Source organism: Lithobates pipiens, unplaced genomic scaffold (genome assembly GCF_037356315.1).
Source record: "Lithobates pipiens isolate NorthernLeopardFrog02 unplaced genomic scaffold, aLitPip1_a1.2 Scaffold_16, whole genome shotgun sequence".
NCBI lineage: Eukaryota > Metazoa > Chordata > Amphibia > Anura > Ranidae > Lithobates > Lithobates pipiens.
The window spans coordinates 568,067,846-568,091,066 of NW_027507748.1; the positions used below are offsets into that span (position 1 = coordinate 568,067,846).

A 23,221-nucleotide genomic window follows, 5' to 3' on the forward strand; every position below is an offset into this window, starting at 1 on the left:
ATTCATTGATTACATATACCATGTGTAAGTAAGTTGCCTTGTTACATTTCCTTTAAACTCCCAAACATCCATCCAATATTGCTTATAATCAAAATTTAATTTGCTTACGAGATGAGTGTCTGAAATGGCAGCCTTTGTCAAATATACAGTTATAAGTGCTAAACAATGTGCCTCTGCTTTCAGGGTAGGGGTTGACAGCATGTAAATTGCAGCACGGACAGCAGGAATTTCAGAAGCAGTTCAAGTTTAAGGCATGTGACAAGTCTTGCAAACTGACAAACGCACAGATTTTTCTGGCTTGCATATAGACTCCCATCCAGCTCTTATTTTAGCACTTGGAAATGTATGGAACGTAGCTGAGAGCTATATAAAATTGTAGTGCCCCCAAGTTATTTCTGCTGTGTTTAAAGAGGAGGGCCGGTTATACAAAAAAAAAAAAAAAAAAGTCAGCAGCTGCAAACACTGCACCTGCTGACTTAATCAACACACTCACCTGTCCAGGGTGCCCGCGATGTCGGCCGCCCGAGGCCGACCCGTCCCTCGGCTCTCGGGTCCCGGTGCTGCCATTCCTTGTAAGGGAAACAGGCAGTGGAGTCTTACGGCTTCACTGCCCGTTTCCTACTGCGCATGCGCGAGTCCCGCAGCTACTGCGCATGCGCGAGTCCCGCAGCGCTTTCTGAATGGGACGCGCTGTGTTCTGGAACACACAGTTCCCAGAACACAGCGCGACTCATTACCCAGAAGACGCCGCGACGAAGACAGAAGATCTCCGCGGAGGAGGAAGAGGAAGATTAGGAGAAAGTGCCTAGCAACAGGCATTTCTGGTAAGTAAAAAAAAAAAATTTTTTTTTCATTTTTTTTATTTTTTTTTATTTTTTTTTGTAATTTTTAATATTTTTTTTGTTTTCAGGGTGGCCCTCCACTTTAAGTAAAAGTATCTCTATAGTGTCTTAAAGCAGAACTGTATAGATCTCAAATCTAAAAAGTGGTAGTAAACACTTTTTTTTTTTTTTTTTTTTTAACCTACAGGTAAGCCTAGAATAAAGCTTACCTGTAGGTAAAATTAATATCTCCTTAACTTGCACTGTTTGGGAGATATTCTAGTGAGCAACAGCTGTCACCGGCGCATGCGCTTTGAAGGAATGGAAAACCTGTGCCACTCCCGTGGTTTGGCCATTCAAGTGGCCACAGCCTGGGAGCCGAGAAGGAAGACTGAGTGAAGATGGAAGCCTCTGCAGTGGTGATGGCATGCTGCTTGAAGACTTTCTTTTAAGGCAAGTCTTTCATAATGTGTTAGTATGCGATGCATACCAGCACATTATGCCTTTACCTTGCAGGCAAAGTCGCCCCACCCCCAAGTTTTCTACCACTTAAACCTATTTTGCCCCAGATTCTGAAGATGAGAGCTTATCTGTTATGCGTAATAACTAATCTCTGCCTTGCTTAAAAGCTGAAGTTTAGCCATACATAGTAGGTGAGGTTGAAAAAATACACAAGTCCATCAAGATCAACCTATATGTGTGTTTGATTATATGTTGGTATTACATTGTATGTCCCTGTATGTTTCGATCGTTCAGGTGCTTATCTAATAATTTCTTGAAACTATCAATCCCTCCGCTGAGACCACCGCCTGTGGAAAGGAATTCCACATCCTTGCTGCTCTTACAGTAAAGTACCCTCTATGTAGTTTTAGGTTAACCCTCTTTTCTTATTTTAATGAGTGGCCACAAATCTTGTTAAACTGCGAAAAAGTTTTATCCCTATTGTGGGGTCACCAGTATGGTATTTGTATATTGAAATCATATCCCCTCTCAAGCGTCTCTTCTCCAGAGAGAATAAGTTCAGTGCTCACATTTACTGGGTAATGTAATTATAGGCATCTTGTGAAGACTTGGGTAGGGCTTAAAAAAAAGTTGTGATCACTGTTGGTAAGCAGGAGCTCCATATGTGCCCACCCCCAACTTTTGTGTAACCAAGACTGGTTCGTTATTTTTTCCACATGATTATAACAGACTTGCCATAACTTAATAGATAAAATGTTTGTTTTTTTTACTAAGAAAGAGTTGTGGTTTTCAGTGTACTGGGGGAATCGCATACATGCCGAGGCATCTTATGGTTTTTCTAAAATTATATGTGGTGGACCTTTTCTGGAGAATTTTTTCAGACTTAAATCAAAAATTAAAGTAGAATTTTAGGGTTATAACATCCATCAGATTTGTTGTCCAATTGGTTTCCCTTCACTTCCTGTTCCATAGCTAAAACTGGAACTGAGGGAAATCCCTGGTTGTAACCAGAACTAGTCTTCATTGGTTCATTTCCCCTCTTCCTATTCTGGGGGCAATCCAGAATGTGGGATTTTATTCACTTTTAGTTTCAGTGCTAACGTTAAAGAGGAAAAATAGAGAGATTGAATCTCCCTAACGAGGGCACAGACAACAATAAAGCTAGACAGATGTTCTAATCCCTCTCCACTCTGTCGAAAAATAAGAGTTTTGCCTTTAATTGTATATTAAACACTTCCTTTTATTTTGGGACCCAAAGAATTTGGAGGATAATCATTACCTTGTGAATTATTCTGGAGAATCTGTAATATTCAATTTATATATTTGTTGACTGCAGATATGCACGTTGCTTTAAGCCTCTCTATATCTGTCACTAAGGACCGTATCTCGTAATTAAGAAATGGAACAATTCACTGATCCCTTGTGAAGTCAATAGTGTCCATGACTCAGCCAGATCTGTAGAACTGAAAGGATACATATGTACTAATTGGATACTCTTTGTTCTTGGCCGCTTTCCTGGTAACATAAGTGAAGTCCTTTTTACTTAAGGCACAATATTCTTTACGTTCTAATAAGTGGAACAATAGGGTTGTGTTAGTGACAGTAAATAATCAGTTTTATAGAACAATGTTAATATATTGTATTAATACATAAATAGGCTGACCCGTCTGTCTGTCTGTTCTTGGGAATTACAGACCTCTACTAACCTGTAGTATTTTTCTTTAATAGATGTTGGACAATTTTCTTCCTTGATTTTGGATAGAGTGCACCAAGGTTAACATTAAATTAGATTTTTACTGCACATGTGAACAGTCTATTGACAGTGCCAAACAACCAACCAGGAGTCAAGTCTTTTGCTGATAAAATTTGGTTCATGGACTCTTTAAGTTATTCTTAAGGTGTTTGTTATTTAAAAAAAAAAAAAAAAAAAAAAAAAATGTCCTACTTATCTGTGCAATGTACCTTCTTTGGTCCCTGCTGGTGCTCCTGGCTCCAAACCCCTTCTGAGTGCCCCCATAGCAAGCCAGTTGAAAATGTGATACACAGTGCTTTAACAAACCTAATAATATTCTGTTATGGTAACATCTACTTTAAATTGACATTTATATACAGATTTAAATAACTGCTCATGTACGCCTTAAAATATTCTTAAGGGCTCATTTTACACAATCATTTCTTCTGAAGAGTTTTCTGTGGTGTTTTGCCTTTCAGTGGGCAGTTGACGGGCAGTAAGGAGGCGCTTTGTCACCTCTTCACTGCCTGTTTTAACCCCAAAAATAACAGACCTCTGTGCATCAAGGGCTGTGGTGACACAACTCCATTCCCCCAAAGGGTTGTGTTTGCTTGTAAAATGCAGCAAGGGATAATTTTTGGTAGGTTCCAATGCAAAGCATTACATGCACCTCCATACTGCTGCCTTCGAAGCTTGGGTAGGGAGGTGTAAGAACGTGGCTCAACTGCATTGCACAATACACAGGACACTGACCTGATATGAGGAGAGAAAACTGGGCTTGTACACATCGGTGTGTTGCTGCTCCTTCAATATGTAGTCATAGCTTGGGGCGGCTCTTCACCAAGCTACTTTAACTTTGCAGTAGATTCAAATGATGTCAGATCTGGATAGTGGTGGCTGGTATGGGTAGAAAAATAGCTGAACAAATGTATGTGTGTATAATGCAGTGCCTTGAAAAAGTATTCATACCCCTTGACATTTTCCACATTTTGTCATGTTACAACAAAAAGGTATTTATTGGGAATTTATGTGATGGACCAACACAAAGTGGCACATAATTCTGAAGTGGAAGGAAAATGATTAAATGGTTCATTTTTTTTTTTTTTTTACAAATATTTGAAAAGTGTGGTGTGCATTTGTATTCAGTCCCTATTACTCTGATACCCCTAACTAAATTCTAGGGGAACTAATTGCCTTCAGAAGTCACCTAATTAGTAAATAGAGTCCACCTGTGTGTAAGTTAATTGCAGTAATAAATACAGCTGTTCTGTGAAGCTCTCAGAGGTTTGTTAGAGAACCGTGATGAACAAACAGCATCGTGAATGCCAAGAAACACACCAGACAGGTTAGGGATAAAGTTGTGTAAGTTTTAAATTGGGGTTAGGTTATGAAAAAAATATCCTAAGCTGTGAACTTCTCATGGAGCACTGTTCATCATCCATCATCTGAAAATGGAAAGAGTATGGCACAACTACAAACCTACCAAGACCCGACCGGCCACCTAAACTGACAGGCCGGGCAAGGAGAGCATTAATCAGAGAAGCAGCCAAGAGGCCCATGGTAACTCTGGAGGAGCTGCAGCGATCCACAGCTCAGGTGGCAGAATCTGTCCACAGGACAACTGTAAAGCCTCTTACACACGATCAGATTTTCAGACGACCGAATGTCTGTTTTTTTTGTTGCATGCTAGTCTCCTGTCGAAAGTGAAGAGGTTACTCCCCATACAAAAATTCTCGTTTGGACAGAATACAACTTCAGAAGTGACATAGTGTTGACTAGTTTTGTATGTATTCTTTAGTTTCTGAGCATGCGTAGTCTTCCGCTTAAGATTTTTTTTCATACGGAAATTGGCGGTTACGTTCACGTACGCCAAAAAAAATAGTTTGCATGTCCAGCTTTTGTCTGACAAAAAGCCGGAATCGGCTAGTGAAATCACTATACTAATGATCTGAAAATTGTCAGATTGTTGGAGCGAAATTTTACTTCCGATTTTCATATTGTGTGTACGGGCCTTTGGTTGCGCACTCCACAAATATGGGCTTTATGAAGGAGTGGCAAGAACAAAGCCATTGAAAGCCATAAGTCCTATTTGCAGTTTGCGAAAAGCCATGTGGGGGACACACAAACATGTGGAAGAAGGTGCTCTGGTCAGATGAGACCAACATTGAACTTTTTGGCCTAAAATAAAAACGCTATGTGTGGTGGAAAAGTAACCCTGCACATAACTCTGAACACACCATCCCCACCTTTGAAACGTGGGGGTGGCAGCATCATGTTGTGGGGATGCTTTTCTTCAGCAGGAACAGTGAAGTTGGTCAGAGTTGATGGGAGGATGGAGCCAAATACAGGGCAGTCTTAGAAGAAAACTTGTTAGTCTGCAAAAGACTTGAGACTGGGGTGGAGGTTAAGCTTCCAGCAGGACAACGGCCCTAAACATACAGCCAGAGCTATAATGGGATAGTTCGGATCAAAGCATATTCATGTGTTATGCCACGTACACACGCCCGGACTTTTCGAGGGACTAGGTCCGACAGACTTTCGATGGAGTTCTGACGGACTTTCCGAATGAATGGACAATCACACCAAAGTCCGACGGATTTGAACGTGATGACGTACGACTGGACTAAAATAAGGAAGTTCATAGCCAGTAGCCAATAGCTGCCCTAGCGTCGGTTTTTGTCCGTCGGACTAGCATACACACGAGCGGATTTCTCGGTAGGAACTGGGTCTGGCGGAAAAAATTGAAACCTGTTCCATTTCTAAAGTCTGTCAGACTTTTGCAAATCAAAAGTCCGCTGCAGCCCACACACGATCGAATGGTCTGCCGGAATAATTCCGTCTGACTTTTGATGTTGAAAAGTCCAGTCGTGTGTACGCGGCATTAGAGTGGCCCAAAGTCCAGGCCTAAAATCCAGTTGAGAATCTGTGGCAAGACTTAAATTGCTGCTTACATGCACACTCCATCCGATCTGAGTTATTTTGCAAAGACAAATGGCTAAAAATGTCCTAGATGTACAAAGCTGGTAGAGACATACCCCAAAAAGCTTGCAGCGAAAGGTGTTTCTTTCAAAGTATTGACTCGGGGGGGGGGGGGGCTTGAATACAAATGCACGTCACTTTTCAGATATTTAATTAGAAAAATATTTTGAAAACCATTTATCATTTTCCTTTTCATTTCACAATTATGTGCTAATTTGTGTTGGTCTATCCCAGTGATGGTTTAGGGTTACGCTGATACCAAGCATTTACATAAGTATGTCTATGGAGTGCGGGAGGAAACCCGCACAGGGATGAATACAAACTTTATGCCAATCTTGCAAAGCTTTGAAATTTACAAGATTAACTAACTTAACAGAAACTTGAGTGTGTTGGCAGGTAAATCTGTAATGCTAGTTACTTGACTGTCTGACGTCAATATTTTTTTTTTTCCAAAAATTTTTATTCAAATTTTATCAAACAGTTACAAACAATGGTTACATATTTTGAGATAAGACACTTTTGTAGTATAGAAATACAATTGGCTGTCAAAGTGATAGTGAAAATGACAAACTGTTGGAATACTTCGTTAAGAAATCGAAGAGAATGAAGCGAGACACAATATACTAAGGTCAGATAAACTAAAGTCAAATAAAGAAAAATGAAATAAAATAAAATAGATTCTATTGCAAAAGTACATAAGCCGAGAAAGAAACAAACGGTTATTCCCTCCTAATGTGAGGGTAGATATCACTGGGTCAGGTAGCATAGATAAATTACAGAAGAAGTCAGTACCTTAAAATGCATCAGTATTTAAGGAATGAGCATGACATTAATATTATAGTCTATACCTCATTGAGTCTAATATGCATAAGATCATCTCCGGACACCCCTACTGGGATCAGACTGTGACCGGCGACGGAATCGGTTAGGAATTCCTATAAGAGTGATTAACAACACCCACCTGTCAATTACAGCATTATATGATTAAGTCAAAAAATTATATAGGACAGTTGTCCTCTGGAAGGGAGGAAAGAGAATATAGGGGGAATGGGGAAGGAGATTTGAAAGAACCAAGGAGTTACGGGAGAGGCGAAGTGTGGTGTACATGAGGGGGAATGTGAGTTAGAGTAGGTTGGGTTAGTCCTGCTAGCCCAGAAGATCTAAAGTGTTTCCAAACAGCCCAAGTTTGCCCATAAATGTTCGGGGTATCTTTGGCCTGATGGATGAGTTCTTCCATTTCCGAAATTTTGTCTACCCTTTTTGTCCAATCAGCTATGGTAGGTGGAATAGTAGATCTCCAGAGCACCGGGATGCATAAGTTAGCTGCATTAATGAGGTGGATGGTCAGGGATTTAGTATATTTCCGGGTTATATTAGGGCCATAATGTAGTAGGAATTGGGCGGGGGTAAAATCAGGGGAATAGGTGGTAATTTGAGAGATCAATCTGTGTATTTCCTTCCAAAACACTTGCAGTATGGGGCTTTCCCACCATATATGCAGCATAGTGCCCAACGCGTTATTGCATCTCCAGCATGTCAGGGGAACCGCTGTGGCGAATTGGTGGATCTTGTCAGGGGTTCTATACCATTTAGCATAAATTTTGTATCTATTTTCCTGAGTTGAGACGTTTACAGACCCCTTGTGTATATTATGATAAATCAGTTCCCAATCTGCCAATGAGATATCTAGGTGCAAATCTGATTCCCATTGTTGCACCATTTTGTCCGATTTAATCTCGTGTGATGAGAAAAGGAGCGAGTAGACCGTGGAGATAACATGTCTTTGAGGTTCAGTACTAGCACAAAGAGATTCAAAGGGTGTAAGATCTCTATGCCATTGAGCACCAGGCTTCGAATTTTGGAAGAAGTGTCTCAACTGCAAGTATTTGAAGAAAGGGATGTTGTACTCTGGGAAGGTGGAGACCATACTTTGATGTGAAAGGAGTACGCCCTTATGGAAAAAGTTAGAAGCTCTAGGTTTAGGGCTAGATGTATTAATGAGTGGTGAACGAAGAGGAATATCCGGTAGAAATTCAGGGTTTTGAGTCAGTGGGGTTAGTGGACCATACGCAGGATCCAGCTTCAGAGGTAAGCAAGCTTGGTGAAACCGCAGAAGGGAGGCTTGTATACAGGGGTGATTGGAAAGCTCGCGTGGAATGTGGGATTTATGTATCCATGGTAGATTGTCTAAAGGGAGGCAAGAGAAGGCTTGCTCCAGTCCAACCCAGTCTTTGTGGGATACGTGGGAGTGCCAATCTAGAATTCTATTTAAGTGACATGCTAGATAATATTTATGTAGATCTGGGACTCCTAGACCTCCAACGTTTTTGGGGAGCGTAAGTTTTTGCCAGCTAATTCTAGGGTGTCCAGATTTCCAAATAAAAAGTCTACATAAGTTATTGTAGGAGCGAAAAAAGGAAGATGGCAAAGTAATAGGTATAGCTTGAAGCATGTAAAGAATCCTTGGTAAAATGTTCATTTTTAGAATGGCCATTCTTCCAAACCATGAGAAGGGACCAAGTTTCCATTTCTGTAGGTCAGCTTGAATAGAGAGAAGTAGCGGTTGAAAATTTTTAGCGTAAAGGGATTGCAAGTTAGCTGGGATTTGTATGCCCAGGTAAGTAATGGAATCCCTTTCCCATTCAAAGGGAAAATTGCGAGTACATTGAGCCACCAAGGAGGGTGGTAGAGAAATGTTGAGAGCTTTGGATTTATTGAAATAAATTTTTAAGTTAGAAAGGTATTGGAAATATTTAAAGTCACTTAATAAGTTGGGAATAGAGGTAATGGGATCTGACAAGAAAAGCAGGATGTCATCAGCATAAGCTGCTATTTTGTACGATTTGTGTTTAATTGGTATCCCTTTAATGTCCGGGTTGTCTCTGAGTTTACGGAGTAAAGGTTCCATCGTGAGAATGAAGATTAGGGGTGAGAGGGGGCATCCCTGGCGGGTACCGTTGAGGATGGAGAAGGCGTTCGACAGGCGGCCATTGATTTTAATTTTAGCTGTGGGGGATGAATAGAGTACCATTATCATCCGCAATAAATGTTGTGGGAATCCTAATGTTCTAAGGGATTCCTCCATGTAGTCCCATGCCACCCTGTCGAACGCCTTCTCCGCGTCAAGGGATAGCATAAAGCCAGGAGTGGTCGAGGTGGTGAGCCAGTGGTGGATATTAATCGCTTTCGTGGTGTTGTCCCTCGCCTCTCTACCAGGGACAAAACCAACTTGATCCATATCGATTAGTTGAGGGATGTGGGGCAAAATCCGATTGGCTAAAATTTTGGCGTAGATTTTGAGATCCACGTTAAGTAAGGAGATGGGGCGATAATTATTAACTAATAATGGGTCTTTGTTGGGTTTAGGTATGAGGGTAATATGAGCCTCTAAAAATTCTTTTGGTAAACCTTCGGTAGTTGGGAGATGATTGAAGGTATTGGTCATATGGGAGAGTAAGTGTTCTTGAAAAGTTTTATAGTAGCCTAGAGGGAAACCATCGGGTCCTGGGCTCTTTCCGGGCTTCATTTGTGTCATGGCATTTAGAGTTTCAGCGACAGAGATTGGGGCATTTAAGGCCTCAGATTCCTCACTAGTGAGGGGGGTGGGGGCATATTGTTGCAAGAATGAGCGAATAGTAGTCTCTCGATCTGTCAAAGAACTAGGTTGATGAGGGAGGGGGAGGTGGTATAGCTCAGAAAAATACTGGCCAAATTTGTCCATAATATCTTCCGTCTTTGAAATTTTATCACCTCTATTAGTTCTGAGTTTGTGTATAGTGTGAGTTGCCTTTTTAGCCTGAAGGGCTCTAGCTAACAGCTTGCCTGACTTATTACTGTGTTCGTAGAAGAACTTCTGGGAGAGGGCAAAATTTTTTTTTCATTTTCTTGTGAAGTACCGTCAGAAGTTCTTCTCGTGTGTTGGTCAGTTCCGTTAAAACGTCCGCGGCCAGGGAAGCTTTGTGTTTTTTTTCCAGAGTGTGTATGCGTTTAGTTAAAGCTTCAATGTGAGCTTTTCTAAGTTTATTTCGTGATGCGGACAAGGACATAAAGTCCCCCCTAATAACGCATTTATGAGCAGCCCATATTGTAGTCGGGGTAGAGTCTCCTCCGGAGTTCTCAAAGAAGTAATTTGACAGGTTGTTGGAGATTGATTGGACAATTTCGGGATCTGTTAGTAGTGAGTTATCTAGGCGCCAAATGCGAGTGTGTGCTTTTGATATTTGGGAAATTCAGTGTCATGGATATTGGGTTGTGATCCGAAATGATTTTGGGTTCAATGGTTGCTTTAGTCAAAAAAGACAATTCATTTTGGGATAGAAAGAAATAGTCCAATCTGGAATATTTGTTGTGAGGAGGTGAAAAAAAGGTGAAATCTTTCACATTGGGATGTAGCGTTCGCCATGTATCATGGAGTAAAAGATCATGGAATTGCAGTTTTATTGCACGTAACGTTTTATAAGCTACTGTGGTGGTGCCAGATGAGGAGTCAAGGGAGGGGTTGAGGGCAACATTGAGGTCTCCGCCTACAATGAGAGTACCGGATTTAAATAGGGAAAGGTGTTGGAAGGTGTCTCGAACGAAAGTAACTTGATGAGTATTTGGAGCATAGACATTAGCCAGGGTAATGGGTTCATTGTGAAGCGAACCTTTTAGAAATAGAAACCTACCCTTTTCATCTTTCAAGACGTCATCAACCTTGAATGGACAGTGTCTGGAGATTAGAATAGAGACACCTTTGGATTTGGCATCTAGATTAGGAGCGTGAAAGGCTGTGGGAAAATGTTTGCTGAATAATTTGGGAATGTTATCTGCTCTAAAGTGAGTTTCCTGGACAAAAACAATCTGCGCTTTGGAGTGATGTATTGCTGAAAGGAATTTTGTACGCTTTTCAGGCGTATTGAGACCTTGGATGTTAATGGAATAGAGAGTGAGCTGTAGGTGGGGAGGGGCGTCTGGATGCAATGAGGAAGACGATGTGGGGTTTATGTTAGCCATCAGTTGGGTTGTGGGGGGGAGTAGTGTGGTAAGGCTGCTTTAAAAATATGTCTAAAAAAAAGGGGGGGGGAAGGATGGGGGGGGAAAGAAGGTACCAAACCGATGAGACAATAAGGTTAGGGGCAACCCCTGTCTCTAATAAATGAGGATCGGTATATGTACAATGTGGCAACCGCAGATCCTACCTAAAACCAGCAGGACCTACAGTAGACACACACTGAGTGGGGGTTAGTACCAGTCTAGCCAGAGAGATGGACAGAAGGACAAAGTAAAGAGAAGATATGAAACCAAATAGGGATATACGACACTGCTATGCTACCTCACAGTAATATTAGAGAATTATGGAAGAAAACCTTGCAAAACAATAAGAGGGGGTACATAAATATTAGTCGAGAGTACCCAGTTGGCTATCTATATCATAAGAAACTTCAAGGTATCGCGGCGTTTCAATGTGAAATCCTCTGGGAAGAAACTTCCAGCGAAAAACCATTGAAACCCACCGACATATATATGGGCTATGCTAGTCCCGCTTAAGCGGGATGAGGAACAAGCCCCACTGAACAACAACTTGCGATAGAAAGATATCTCTGACGGATATCACTAAGGTTATGTAATGCTTATACACTAGCAGAATTGATCAGTATAACACATTAAGTACAAAAACCGTCTGTAACCCCGGAAAGGAATATGTTGATTAAACCTATAACAGTTAAACCAGGATTGAAAACCAGGAGGACAAAGTAGGAAGTAGTTATAGCCATTTCTAAATAGCTGAAAGCTAAACCTGAATAAATTGAACATAAGTGTGAGGAAACAGATTTCAACACAGAACCGTCAAACATATATAACTGCCCGGAGGGTACATAATGCCTGAGAGTCCACAAGCATTATCTGTGTGATTGACAAGAACCGTAGATTACCCTATGTAAGTATAGGAAAGACACTAGTACTTGCAAATCGATGCAGTGGGAGCGACTTTGCACATCAGGTATAGAGCGTGAAGCAGTTAGGATGTGAACCCGGTGAACAAACGAGAGACTGGGCGGGCTCGATGCTCAGCTATGAAGGACGGAAGAAAACAGGACACATTGGTGTTTACGTCATTTGATATGAGTCAGTCATCCCGGTGCGTGGAATTATGGGGATTGTAGTAGCCGTCATATCATGAACATTGCTAAGCGTAGTGATACAAACTTACATGGGTAAAGTTAGACTGCATAGGGATACAGTAATATCTTGGGTAATTGAACAGTTATCATACCTCCGTAGGGAAAGTCTTACCGATTGTAGAGGTGTATGGTTTAAACGCTAAATAGCCTGCATCAGGAGGTAGAATAAAACAGAAAACGTGCCCGAAGTGAAGTGAGCAACAGACGAAATAAACTGCAAAAATAGACCACGTCCTGCGAGGAATGATTCAAGCTAGCAGGGAATTGACGGGCATCTGTTCTCGCGTTCAACGATCCCTTCTAGCTCTCCGAGCATTTGGGGTGGAAGTCGGGCTATAGGCACGGTGAGATCCTCGAGGTGAGGTGCGAGTATCCGTGGCTGATGGAGATCTGCGCCGCCGAGAGGAGCTGGATTGCGCATCCATTGGTTCAATAGATGGCGAGTATTTTTGTACCGCCGAACGCCTGAAGTCTGCAAACCAATTCGGTACTTCCACCAAAGGGATGTTTAGGCTGTTGCTGAAGTGAGGTAAATCTTCGGGGACTCTCAGATTTGCAGAGCGGCCCTGTGCTGAGGCCGAAAGGCAAAATGGGAATTTCCATTTGTAGAGGATGTTATGTGCTCTAAGCACGTCCAGTAGAGGTCTCAGGTCCCTCCGATGTTGCAGCGTAATGCTGGAAAGGTCCTGATATATTTGAATAGAAGAACCCTCATGAGTAATTTGCGGTGTCTCCCTGGCATTTTTGAGGATATCTTCTTTCAGTTTGAAATCTTGTAGACAACAGATAATATCCCTTGGAGGATCTGTGGGTCTACCTTTAGGTTTTAATGCACGATGGATTCTATCCATAGCAATGGGGGTAGGTGGCGGTCTGTTCAGTAAATTATTAAAGATGCTGGTAACAGCCGTTACCGTGTGATCACCTTCGAACGTTTCGGGGAGACCCCGCACCCTTAAATTATGGCGTCTTCCCCTGTTGTCGAGGTCTTCCATATGGATATGAACCGATCGGAGTTGTAAAGTATGTGTGTCCACATGTCGTGTCGTTTTCCTAATTTGGGTTGCTTGTTTAGAGAGATCGTCTTCCACGATTAGTACCCTCTCAGTCAGGGAGCGAATATCCAGGCGGAGTTCCGAAATGGCTGCCGATAGTGTGTCCTTGATGTCCGCAGCGATGGTTTTCAGATCATTTATGTTAAGTTGCGGTTGTGAGGATATTCCGGTCGGTTGAGAGAAATCGGGATCTCCTCCCGGCGTAGAGAGGGGAGATCTTGGCGCGCTGCGGTGAGGAGATGGTTGCTCTCGCCTGAGGCCTTGGTGAGACGTCGCCATGTTCCCCCTGTTCGCTCGGAACAAATCCGGAATAGTATTCGTGGAAATGCGTGAATTCCCTCGGGGAGAACGGGAACGTGAGGTCGAAGAGTTTCTCGAGGCAGTCCCCATTAGATAAGGCGTGAAAAGAGACGGCAACCTCCGGTAAACAGATAGCTTTGTCGTGAGGTAGCGGGAGCGCGGGGATTAAGCGTCCATCTTCCAGTCAGACCAGGCCACGCCCCTGACGTCAATATTTTTGAGTCCCTGCCCCAAAACATGTAACTCAGAAGTGTCAAAGCTTTGCTTGAAAGAATGACCATGGGCGGGTGACTGCTTCAGGTATGTGCAGGCACCTCTAGGCTTCACCTGCAGCAGTGTGCACCCTTCCTCATGAGAGTCCCACTCAAACACTGCTTGAAGGTGTGTGTGCATGTGTGTAATTCAGCTTTTCATCCAGAAATTGGAGTAGAGCTTATTGGTACCTAGGCCAAGGCTGCCCTTGGGCCCTTTTTGCCTTCAGAATGATCTCTGTAGAGCTTCTTGGAACCTAGGCATAGGCTGCCCTTGGGCTTCTTCTGCCTTCAGACACTTATGTTAAGCTCTACAGGGATCATTCTGAAGATTATCGGAACCTAGGCTAAGGCTGTCCTTGGGTCCCTTATTCCAAAGTTTAAATAATCCACAACCCCACTTGGTGCTATGCCCCACCTCCTATCATTCAGCTGATAAAGGCTAAAATCTCTTCAAACTGAAGTGCTGGCATTTGACATTTGAATGACAAGGGCATAGCTTATACCAGAGGCAGTGCAGGGTTTGATGTCAGTTTGAGCAGACCCCTTTTCCAACCTGGTCTAAAGGGTTCCATGCAGGCAAATGAATTTATCTGAAGAATAATAGAGTTTTAGGCATATCTAGGGATCTGCATTGTAGCATGTGTCACCTTTTTAAATTGGTATAGGTCAAATTGGGTTCAGTTTAAAGAAAATTAAATTAACTTTTGGAGCAGTGCTTAACATTTCCAAACTGGGGCTGAAATGTGATGCAACAGCTTAAAGTAAGGTACTTGGAGTTTGCTGGAAGCTTTGTAAGTGCTCGCTTTATACCTTGCTCTACACTGAGAATAGCGATGATATGTCAAGTCTGCTTTCTATAGCTTTAGAAAGCATCTAAAGAATGACCAAAGAAGGCAGATGTGTATAAGCCTTATACAGAACTTGTAACATGACTGATTGCTCCCTTTGACAATCTTAGACCTGAAAGATCTAGATGGTACTTCACTTTTGATCTTGTACGTTTCCTGATCCTTTAACCTCAGAATCTAGGAATTGACAGTAAGGCTAGATTTGCATCGCAGAAACTACATTTAGCACACTGATGCACATTAAATACACTTGAGTTAACCTGTTGACATCTATTTTGTAGTGTATTGCGTTGACGGGTATTGTTTCCTTGATGTACAGGATTTTTTTGTTCACAGCAGGAGCCAAAATGTTTTACAATTATTTTTTTTTTCTTCCTTTTTAAAAACGGAACTTCACCTGTATAGTTCCACCTTGGCCCATCATCTCTGTTTTGGAGGGGTGTGATTTATTTAATTATTTTTTTGGAGTAGTAACTTGTTTCAGCAGGTACCAGCTCCCACTTCTGTTAGATCGCCTATCTGAGCAGAAGTTCATACCTTATTCTTCTCTGTCAGCAATCTTCTAGAACACGTTTGGTCCCTGGAGGCTTGTGGGTCCATTCACAAAGGGCAGCCAGCTTCTCACAGTAAACATGGTGCAGGGGACTCAAACCCTGGTGAAAAAACCTCCTGGGTGAGGACAGTGCAGGATCCCTGGACAGATAAGTGTCTTTTTATTAAAAGTCAACTTTTATTTTTTTTCCAAACGGACCGAAGAATGTGCATTGCAGGGAACTGTGATGTGTCATAATGTGTTGCACTGTTTAAATGCAGCATGTTCCATTTTCACAAAGCACACGTCAACGTAACGTGCTGGTGTGAACTGAGCCTATTAGCAATAGATTTTGTTTTTTGAATTGTAGCCTATAAGAATTCACAAACCTTCTTTCATCTTGTTATATGAACACCTTGCTGCAGAAATCATTCAAGTTTTCTTGCTTTAACTTGCTGGGTTGTCTGTTTTGTATTTGCAATGTGCTTGTCCTTAGTTAACACAGGCAGAAAAAAAAAAAACAGGCAGAATGCCAGTCAAGTGTTTGCCCAGTTCAGTCATTTCATTCCCTTCCTGAGCTCCATACATCTTGTGCTCTTGGTTAGGTTTGTACAGCATTAAGAAGGGCTGATATTGCAGAATGGCGTGACTGTGCTACGTCATACTGCAGAAACATCTCTGACTACTGGTTTCTTTAGCACCATAGGTTTCAAACAGTGCAAAATGTGTGTATATATCAGTTCTATTCCTTGGCAGAAAGGCTGACGCAGCATTTTCTAATAATTTTTTGTTCTGTTTCTGACCTGAGATGTGGAATCCTTGCTGGATGGTTCTTTGCCAAGCAGCACATAGGCCCTCTGTGCTGCCTGAAGGGAAGCCTTGGGGGATTGATCAAGTTTCTATGCACGCTACTCTCAACTGGCTTGCATTAATATGCTGTACAGGTGTTGCAGGCAAAATTAACAAGAAGTAAACAGCTACCTCCTATTGTTGCATAATAAACAAAGTGTTTCTTCCTAGATATTTTGAAAAGAAAATAAAGATGGTTATTTAAAAAAATATAAGAAGCTAGTTGCTCATTAACTGAGCTGAAAACCTGCACAAAGCATATATAACCTAGTTGCTGTGAGATGGAACTCAAACCCCCCCAAATCTTTAAATTAATTCTAAACGTTAAAGGTCTTTCACCTTCAAGTGGTAGTAAACTTTTTTTTCTCTTACGTTCACCGACTGACACAGCTCCTTTCTTAGACCATCGGGTTGTTACAGCACCTTCAGGAGTGGACTAGGCAGAATATGTTAAAACGTTATAATAAAACTAGAACTTTCTAGTTCCGCCCAAGGGGGCGGTCCCTTAGGTAACAACCCCTCAGCCTGCTACTGCAGCCTTAGGTTTTTTTTTTCTGCCTAGTGAAGGAGAAGGACCTAGGAATTTTCTGCAGACGTTTTGCTTTTTGCGCAAGATTAAAGATCCTGTGATCTGCTATCAACAGCCGGCTGGGTGACAGGCTGGATACCCTTATCCTTCTCACCCCAGCCTGGCCAGCGATCGTGTGAAGACCAGAGCTCCGCGATAGGTCGGCCATGACATGCCCCCAGCTCCAGGGGCAGCCGGTGGGCGTAATGCCCCAGGGCGCACATATGACCGGGCTACTGATGTCTGTGTCACTGCCAGGCCAGCAGCCACCCCGTACTGATTGGAGAGTGGGATTGTGATGGAATGTCTCCCAGCTCTTCTGCACTGGTAAGTACAGCTCTCCCTGCCTCGGTGGGGCTGAGCAGTGGGGCATTCCCTGGGAGGTCGATTCGGGGGTCCCTCACCTCCCTATCTTCCCTCCCCCCTTCCCTGTGGGGGATGCTGCATGGGCTTCTGAGCGGTGTGTGTGCCATAGACCGGGGCTCTCACCTGGGGGGGGTTTTTGGTAAAAACAGTATCTTTTTAAGTAAATGCACTGTTGCATTTGTTACCGCAAGTTCTGAGGCGGTTTGGAGGTAGTGGCTCCCAGATGAGGAGCACTCTGTTTTGTTTTGTTGAAGATGCCAGGGGCTGGGCATGGAGCTCCAGGATGCTGCATCGCTCCAGCCGAATTGAGTATAGTTTCTCTTTAATGCCTTCTCGACATTAAGAACACAAAAAACCTTACACTGTTTGCTCCCTCCCCCTTCCTAACACTTACCTTACTCCTCTATCGATCCAGCACGGTGCCTGGCTGCAGGTCTTCTCTCCCTTCTTCCTGCTCTCTCAGGCTTTACAGAGAGCACAGGGAGCCTTTGGTTATTACCGCTGTTGGTCAGATCATGTGAAGAGGGGGTGGGGCCAAGCTACATGTGTCTATAGATGCTCACAGCCCAGCTTGGGAGTGCCCCCACACTTGTGCTCCCATAGCATGTGGCTTGCTACGAGGGCACACACACAAGGGGAGGAGCAGAGGAACCCCTAAAAGAGGTGGTAGGGACTGTTCTGTGCAATACCCTTGCATTGAGTGGGTAAGTATAAACCAGTTTATTTTAATATACAAAAAAAAATGTAAACATAACAACCGCTTTCAATTTTACTTTGTCCACTCTCCCTGTCCAAATACTATCTGAATTTTCTTGGTGTCTCTCAAGTATCAGAGAGATGCATAGATCAAGACTTCAGTCCACCAGCATCTGCCAATATTTGAAACCTTAGTTTAAGTACAAGTTGTGCCCAGAGATGGCGTTAAACGTCTTGGTTGCCATTAGTAATTGCACTGGCAGTTAAAGTTTCTACAAACTTTTCCACATATGAAAGAGCATCATGCATACATTCAATCCATAGTAGTATAGTTCTAAAAAAAAAAAAAAAAAAGCTTTTACCTTTTCATTATCTAAGCAGATGACCTCTATCTATGTATGCTTAGTTTCTCCTTTTAATTCTGGCATCTTTGCCATGCCAAAATCTTCAGAATGCTTTGCCAGGATGATGTCAGCATCCAGCTACGGAGGAGGAGCTCCTCTCTCATGATGTACTGTCAGCTTTCAGTCATCCCACATGATTATTAACTCGTTAGCACGTTTTGGCTGTGATATATGTGTGAATTTAGGTTAAAGGACTCCATTCAACATCTTTATCGTTTGGACGTTTTATCTGTGCACATGCAAGGGATCCTATGATGAAAGTGTCGGTTGGCAGGGCTGCCTTTCAATAACGTTAAGTGATTACGCTTTCAGGGAGGATGTTTGTTCAACTCTTCTTTGAATGATTGCCTCTAAAATGTAACTGGGTAAGAATACCTTGTTATCCCTTAAGAAGGCAAAATCTATTGTGCAAAAACATGTTGTCTTCTTCCTAGAAGCATTCCTTTCATCAACCACAGGCCTCAGGTTCTAAGTCTAAGCTCCAATCCCAGTTCCAAAAAAGCCCCAGACTTCAAAACCCTCAAAGCCTGGAGTGCCCCCACTTACTTGGGTGAGGGTACAATTGCTGGCCTTCGTGGACATATGGTACAGGGTGATTGACGACAATTGAGTGGCTCAGGGTTACAAGCTAGAATTTCAAAGCACCACCTCACACACACTTTATGCTCCCAAATGTTCCTTTAAATCTGCAAAAGATGACAGCCTTTTTTTCTGGCATTCAGTTGCCTGCTCTGACAGGGAGGACTTTCTCTGGCCTCAGACAGAAAAAAGTGTCATGATTTCTACTCACACCTGCTCACGGTTCCCTTGTCAAATGGAGATGTTTGTCTCATTTTGGCTCTCAAAGGACTCTGTGGTTCTGCATGTAATCTGTCCATTTGGTGGTCGCCTTTCTTCATCCCATGGAACGTTCTGGCATAAATATCCAGGTTATCTACATATCACAATTTCCCGATCTCACCAACGGTCATGGGCGTCCGCAGGTAGGGGCAAGGGGGGTCAAGTGCCCCCCCTGGAATCAGGGATGAGATCTTAAATTCAACACAGTTCCATCCCTATCGGGGTGCGGGCAGCCCACACCCATGTGCAACCCGCCAGTGGGGTAACACCATCAAGGTTCTGCCAAGCCCCCCTATCAGTGTAGTGTGACTGCAGGCTCTTTTCCGTGCTCAGTCCAGCAGATAACTCAGCAGCGGTGCTATCAGGTTTACCCCGGTCACCCCCTCCTTTCTCCTGTCAGGGAGAAGAGACGACGGCTCTCACCAGGTTCCTCGCCCAGCTTCCTGCCCGCTCTGTTCCTTCCCTATTGGCCATAACTGTTCCTGCCCGCTCTGTTCCTTCCCTATTGGCCATAACTGAGGGACAATCAAAAGAGACTATGAGAGGAGAGAATCATAGGACATGTATTCCCAAAGATTGGTGGCCCCATTTTCCACAGGGAGGAGGATACAGCTTGATCGAGAGATTGAGAGACTGTAGCCTGAGAAAAAAGCTGAGGGAGAGGGTGCTACAGGAAAAAGAACAAGGATTGTGCTGGGCAGAAGCCAGAGAGAGAGAGCCACGCTGCCCAGCGCCACCAGAGAGAGCCAAGCTGTCCAGCACCACCAGAGAGAGCCATGCTGCCCAGCACCACCAGAGAGAGAAAGACTGAGTCACTGCCAGGGTACATACATGCTACACTACTGACCAGAGTCGCCCCCGTGGCGCGTGAGCGATCTTCCAGCCAGAGGGATCACTGGTGTTGTTTCGCTGGGTCTGGTAAGAGGGCCTGTTGGCCATTATCCATTACCTATCCTAGGGATTGTACTAAGTCTGCAGTCTCTGACCATGATAATCTGATGCTGACATTGTCGAAAAGGGGCGGCGCATGGGTGACCCTAAAATTATGCCCCCCCCTTGAAAAAAGTTCTGCGGACGCCCATGCCAACAGTTCCCGCATTTTGCAGTGGAGGGCTAAAATTTTCAATTTGTATCACCACCCCCCTCTCCATGACTCCCACAGTGTTCTCCGGGTACCTGGACTTGTGTCTCCGGCGTACCCAGGGTATTTTGGTTGTGGGATACCTGGACAGCCTTCTTTTAAGGGAGCAGTCTGCTTTTACTCCTGAAATTCAGTGTGACTTAAACAGTGCAGATTGTTAGAGGTGAGTTTTTAGGTGGATCCTGAACTTCCAAAGTCGGCCTTGATTCCATCTCAGTGACTGGAATATTTGGGCCTGATCTTGAACGCAGTCCAGTGGAAAGTACTCCTACCCCCAAGACAAATGTCTGTTGCTGTAAGCTCACATGGAATTAATTTTGAGCTTTATCACATTCCTTGATACGTGTCTGCATGGGGGTTCTGGGGAGGATGGTTGCCTACTTCAAATACCCTTTACCCAGTTTCTGTCCAGGACCTTTCAACTGAATGTCTTGGCAGCATGGGGCAAAAGAATGCAGTTGCAACTTCCCTGAACTAAGGGAAATTTGGCTCTGACGTATTGTTTGGCACACTTGGGTTGGGTCTATGGATGAGAGTCCAGTGTCAAAATGTCATAGCAGTGGCATACAACTATCAGGCGGAACTGGAAGTCGCACTGCTTATTCCTATGCTGTCCCTATACACATTTACGAAGTACCAAAGTGGCAAGCAGAGTTCCTTGGCTGTCAATCACTGAATCCAGGGGAATAGGTTCTTTACACAGAGGTGTTCATGTGGTGTGAATTTCGTCAAAGATTTTGTCAGCGACATTTTTTACAGTGATGAAAATGAAAAGTACAGCACATTTTCGCCCACTGACGAAAATCAGATCGAAAAAATTAGAATTTGACGTTTACCCTCACGAACTAACTTCCGGTTTTCGCGGAGCTCCACCTGCTTCTGCAATCCACTCTCAGTAAGCAAGTGCACTGTGACGAGATGACTGCCGGAGACCTGAAAGTGAGAGCATTACTATGCAGCACAGGTCTCCCGACTCCTGACGAGATGACTACACCGCCAGGCACCCAGAGCAGACTGTGGCAGTGTACAGTAATAACAGTTGTGGTCTATTACAATGACAGGCGGCCTCCCCTCCCCTCAGACCACCATCTGTCTAGAGCACACTGTGCAACAGGCCTCCTCTGACCACTGCCTGTGACATCCAGGGCACTGTGGACTACAGGCCATCCCTCGGACCACCACCATCCAGCACGCTGCAGCATTACAGGAATCCTCAGACCACCGTCCAGAGCAATCTGCAGCTTTACAGGCCTCCTCTGACCACCATCCAGAGAAATCTGCAGCTTTACAGGCCTCCTCTGGCCACCTTAAGAGCACTGTGCAGCATTACTGGTATATGAGTTTGGAAGTTCTAGAAGTTAATGCTTAAAGCGGAGTTCCACCCAAAAATGTATCTATGCCACCCCCCCCTGCTGTATTCTGCGATACACACGGGTCCTAGAAAGCAGCAGTAGGATAGCGCAGTGTGAGTCGCGTATGCGCAGCAGGGAACCAGAAAGTGAAAGCCGCAAGGCTTCTCTTCCTGATTCCCCTACCGAGGATGGCGGCGGCAGCATCCGACAGCTGAGGGACAGATCAGCTTTGGGTGCCGACATCGTGGGCGCCCTGGACAGGTAAGTGTCCATATTTTAAAAGTCAGCAGCTTCAGTATTTGTAGCTGCTGACTTTAAAAAAAAAAAAATGGCGTAATTCCGCTTTAAATAATGCGTTACAATTTAAACACATTCAATTTTATTTGACTAAAATGTACTGGATATTTTAGTCTAATAATATACGATGACTAAAATGGGGCTAAAACTAAAAATGGCATTTTAGTCAAAGACTATGACTAAAACAGAAGACTGCAGAATTTTTTAAAGTTTGGTTCTAGCTACCATAAACACCCATAAGATAAGGCACCTCATCCCGATTAAAGATATATAATTGGTAAATAAATTCAATACACCAGTGTGTGCTATTTTAAACACATTGTAATAAATCAATTTGTTTTTATAATTTTTTTGTTATTTTTCATTTCTCTATTTGTATTAAGTTGTCTACACGCACCGCAAAAATCCCTCCCTTGGTTCCTTTATTTACTAAGAAGACTGCAGAATACTAACATGGGACTAAAACTAAAATGCCATTTTAGTCCTAAAACTAAATCGAAATTTGCTGCCAAAATTAACACTGTTTTAAGGTACTCTGTTGGAGATAGGGAATGCTGGATGTGGATCTTCTAGCATTTTGATTCAATGTAAAGCTGGATAGATACATATCCAGGACCAGGCATTCTCAAGCATTTGTGATGGGTGCTCTGGTGACATCATGGGGACAGTTCTATTTAATTTATGCCTTTCTTCTGCAATACCTTCTACCTTGCCTGCCTTACAGGACACACTTGGAAAGGATTCCAGTGATTTTGTTTGCACTGCCCTGGCCCAGTAGAGCATGGTTCTCTGACATAAACTCGTCAGTGTTTTTTTGTTTTTTTGTTTGTTTCAGTCTTCTTTACGATCATTGACTTTAATTGCATTGCCAGGGTCTTTAAGTACATTACAGGACATGGGGGATCCCACCATTTTTTATTTATTTTTTCCTTTTGTTGTTCATGGCTTGCTACAAAACTGAAGATGTGTTTGAGCTAGTGTGGGTTATGCCTGGGCAAGGATTCCCATCTTTCTTTTGGCAGTGTCCAATCACCTGAAGGTGGCAGCAAAGTCGTGCTGCGGTTGTCACTCAATAGAAGTGCTCACGGGCCAAAAAAAAAAAAATCAGTTTTTATATATGAACAGTTCAAATTAAAATTAAATTAAATATTTTAATTGGGGTATTTTTTTTTTGTGTAATCAACTTTATATGACACCGAACAATAGAGTCCCCATCAAAGTTCCCCTTATATTAGAGTTTTCCCTTAATGAAAGTCTCCCTATCAGAGTCACCCTTTACATTAGAGAACCAGATAAAATCTTGCAGTGGGCTGGATTTGTCCCACAGACCCCTAAGCTAAACCAGTGGATGGCATTTTTAAGGCATGGTCGGCTCTGTGCTTTGAATACATTTTGTGAAGGCCGAGTTTCTTCATGGGCAACCCTGATGCAGGGAAGGACGGTTCTCGAGAGTCATGTAGCAAACATACCTATACAGTGACCACTGTATCCTAAAGTGGAACTCAACCCTCCTTGCAATACTTTTGCAGCCAAAGATGGCACCATCATAGCCTCTATTTTA

At 43.2% G+C, this 23,221-nt stretch overlaps 1 protein-coding gene across 1 annotated transcript in view; it reads left to right on the forward strand.

Moving 5' to 3' along the window:
- Positions 1-23,221, forward strand: part of DAZAP2 (DAZ associated protein 2) — a 39,691-nt gene that overhangs the window by 9,497 nt on the left and 6,973 nt on the right. The gene's annotated exons all lie outside the window — the stretch shown is intronic.